General features: G+C 38.1%; 1 pseudogene; it reads left to right on the top strand.

Annotated features, from left to right (window-relative positions):
• Window positions 1-708: 708 nt before the first annotated feature.
• On the top strand, window positions 709-1,646 carry LOC149264294 (uncharacterized; annotated as a pseudogene).
• The last annotated feature ends 2,693 nt before the right edge of the window (window positions 1,647-4,339 follow it).

The following is a 4,339-nucleotide window of genomic DNA, read 5'->3' as shown; positions in this document are numbered from 1 at the left end:
AATTGATGGCTCTCAAGTTCGGGCACTTGCTGGCATTCATTCAGAATTTGGTTGATCCATGCTTGTATGTTTATAGCTGCTCGCGCATGGGTTCAAGGTTATATGGCATAAATCCTATTCGAAGATTCAGGAGGGGTTACGATTTATTTTCTTTTGAGGAAGGTACTCGATTTGTAGCCCTATATGATAAGCTAACCTCTAAGGTTGCAGTACACAAGTTTGATGATTCTTTCTGCAAATTAGATTGGACAGGGGTAGATGTGGATCTCCATAAATTTTTGGCATGGGAACTGTAACCTGGATGCATCTGATACCGGGAAAAAGGGAATTGATCCTGATTGATGATACAAATAGGGTTAGGGTGGTGGAACTCCATCAACAACCGATGATGAAACCTAGGCTACTAATTCTTCCTTCACCTGCTTCAGTAGCTCTTGTTTCTGTGGATGGATCATTTTTATTTGTCTTTGGCAAGTTAGACAACAATGAGGAAGTAGTAGAAGCTATTGACTTTTCTGTCGTGGTGGAGATATATGTCTTGGCTGATGTCATGAGCTACTTGAGGACCATTCCCCTAAACAAAAGAGTCAGATATTTGGGAGAGCTTCAAGATTGGAATCTTGTTGATGTTTCCTTGTGTAATTTTATGGGTAAAATTTCAACCTGAAGAACACAATTGGTTGTTGTGGTTGGTTAACTATTTTTGGCATAACGTGAAGGTTGAAAAGAATTACAGATAAAAGCAATACGTCTATAGAATAATGATGAAGAACAAATCAAGGAAATATTCCACAAGAGTTGGTAACAATGAACAAATATGCCCCAGTTCTAATAGGAGGTGCAAAAAATCTTGTCATGATCTTGAAATGAAGGAAAGAAAAGTTGCAGAATTGATTACTTCCTCTGCTCGAAAGCATAGAATTGTTCATGTTTCTACCAGCCTTGTTTCTCCCAATCGTCAAAATATTGGAGGCAACAGTGCCACAACTGTAAATGCCAATACAGAGTTGGGTGATGACGTTTGTCAGGATCTGAGATTAGAATTTTCTACCATTGATGACCCATGCATTGAACGAAATAAAGCACGTCCATCTATCATGGGGACAATATTTTCTCCCGCTTTTCATATGTCAAAGGATGATAACAGTGGAACTAAAACAACATGTACACCTGATCAAGTTGAACTTATGGTCCATAAAAGTCAGCTGCTAAAGAAAAGAAATGAGAACAGGGATTCATGTGAAGAACATAAAAGGAGTGTAATAGATACTTCTCCAAATTCAGGTGACATATGAAAAGAAAATTTGACCAGACTTTCTACTGATGTGGTCGAAGCAGTGCAAGGGACTAAGACAAATTCGGGTAATCTTCCTGATGATGATCTTGATGGTTCGCAAACAGCTTTTGATGTGGCTTAGAATGGCATTGAGTGGCCTCTTGATGATCAAAATGCATCAGATGTTCATAGGCATGGTTCAAAATTAGTCCAAGAAGGTTTGTTAAGTTCATATGGGGCATCCTTGTTTCTAGCAATGCAACAAACTAAATTGTTGAAGTGCAATGATGAGGCCATCCAAGAATCCAGAGTTGTTGAGGAAGATGATGAAATCGATGATTTTGATCCATATTTATTCATAAAGAATTAGTTTTTCAAACCAATGGTACTGATTTGGGGTTCACCCCAACAGTGGTGGTTATGTAAGACATCATCAGGTGTCTCATCTTGGAGAGTTTACCAAGATTTTTTTTTTCCCATAATATATTCAAGAAACAAATTAGAAATAGAGAGAAAAGGAAGCTATAGCAGTCAGCGAAACTTCATTACAAGTAACCTACTTTGATACATTGTACCTTTTTTTCTCCATAAAAGCCTGAAGAAAGTGATCAGGAACGCATGCTTGTTTTCTTTAAGTTGTGCAAAATCTAGACCAAGAATTTTACCATCATTGCAGCTTCAATGACATCAATGAAACCAAGGAATGCTTAGACAAGCATGACCTCCTTCTAGTGTCTATTTCATGCCAATATAGTATGTATGTCCCATAGGTGATGACATCGAGCAACAAGGGATGTCGATGGGTCCACAAATGCTTAAAAATACAACAATCTAGTTCCCAAAAGAGATGAGAGATGAAGACCGTTGGAAAGGTGAATGCAAAAGCCTAATCATCAATGTCTAATCATCAAATATAATCAATTTTCAATGTATTAACCTCATGGAAGTATGTAGTTGTATTTCAATTATCCACAAGCTTACGTTCCTAGGTTGATGGATTCATGTTTGAAGGGATTTTCTCCTGTAAGAGGATACATGACAAGTTCTACGGGTTCAACATTGTGAAAATCCTGAAATCACACCCCATAAACAAGCTTAGCATTAATTTCTGTATAGTCAACAAAGGTCCTAATAAATCTAAGATAAACTCATCCCGTTGTGTTCTCACGTTGGTGCTCTCATTTAGGAAATTCTCCAAAACGTTGAGGATTAGAGAAGCAAATGCACAGTCGATCTCCACAATAGAAGACCGACATATGATGCCAAGCTATTTTCATATGCCAATTTCAAATGACATAAAAGTTGAAATTACGGCTCTATGGTGGTATACCAAAACAAATCAGGGTTATGTTGCATTAACTCCAAGAAAATGTTATGTTAGAAACCTTTGTATCATCCAGAAGATGATGATGCATGTATATGTGCGTAAGGGGACTGCTTCCAGGATACAACCAAGCTCTATGCTACCTCCAATTTTTACCCAGATAATCTCCCAGTCAGACTCTAACTGCCTGATAGAATAAGGACATCCGGCTAGGGATAACCAACCATGGATAACCAAAAATGTATAACGAATAAAAATCTGGAACTTAAGGGACAAATGGAGCACTTGTGATTGATCTAGAGGATATGGACCAAGCTAGACTCCAACCTCCAGGAGGCGGAGTTCGAACAGCACAAAGACTTCGATCAGAGACATCAGACCCGATATAAACGCCCTAAAGGGAGAAAAAAGAAGGGATTCTAACATTGTTGAGTTCCCTGATGATTTTTGTGTTGCGGTCAAGATGCTAGATGAAAACAAAAAATAGGCAGACGATGAATTTCAGAGTGAAGTTGAACTAATGAGCAAAATTAGGCATCCAAACCTCATGTCTTTGTTGGGTTTTTGTGTCCATGGGAAGACAAGGTTGCTAGTATACGAGCTTATGCAAAACGGTTCTTTGGAAGCACACTTACATGGTCCATCTCATGGATCTACACTTACATGGCATCTACGAATGAGGATTTCTTTGATAACATGTGAGTCAATTTAGGATTTGAAAATAGGTGCAAGGTGGATTTTGGATGGAAAATTTGAAGAATCTATATATTAGGATTATGAGTCCTTACGAGGGTTACAAGCTCTTATAGCAGAATTTGGGTTTAGTGGGTTTTGGGTTCAGATTTTGAACGAAAGCTCTGATACAATGTGTAAGGCCCTATCCTAGGGTCTTCTAACAGATCTATTTTGCATGGAATTTAAATGCAATAAGAGGCAATAATTTACTTTCTTACAAGACTTTTAAACAATGAAAATTTTACCATTTACATTCTAATTCCTATAACTTATAGTGAACATTTCATTTCAATAATTTACACGAGTAATATATGAACAGAGGAATACCTGTACCGATGGTTGGTGGAGATTCCTTTGAGCTACTGCTCTTGGTGAACGCTCCTCTTGACTAACCCAACTAGATTTACCTTCCAACCAACTAGAAAATAATTCCTAGCCCAGGAAACCTCCACAGGTTCCCTAGACCTCCAAGCCCAAGTCCAACTAGATGTAGTGTGTCCAAAATGAATAATCCAGACCAAGATAAACAATATTTCCCCCCTCTCAAAAAACCCAAGAAACCTCCACAGGTTCCTTAGGTCTCCAAAATCACAGTAATCCTAAAATCAAATCCAACCCCAAAATCAAAGCAAGACCCCCAAATCCATTTTCTCCCTTCCTCCTTCCCTTTTTATACCCTCCCTCTCTTCTCCACCTCAACCATCTCTTATTAATGTCATTAACTTCTCCTCCATCCTTACGGTTGATTTCTCTTCTCCCAAGTAAATCTGGGAGTACATTTGGAAATGCGATATGAATATAAAATTCAAAAATTAATGGGAGAGGACCATGTCTTCTCCCAAGTAAATCTGAGAGTACATTTGAGAATGTGAGATGAATATATATATTGGTAATTAAATGGAGAGGACCATGTCTTCTCCCAAGTAAATGTGAGAGTACATTTGGGAATGTAAGATGTAATTAAATGGAGAGGACCATGTCTTCTCCCAAGTAAATGTGAGAGT

The sequence above is a fragment of the Pinus tabuliformis genome, chromosome 6, assembly GCF_031772625.1.
Source record: "Pinus tabuliformis cultivar Carrire ecotype Pingquan chromosome 6, CPIR1, whole genome shotgun sequence".
Lineage (NCBI taxonomy): Eukaryota > Viridiplantae > Streptophyta > Pinopsida > Pinales > Pinaceae > Pinus > Pinus tabuliformis.
This window is presented reverse-complemented; position numbering and strand designations above follow the sequence as displayed.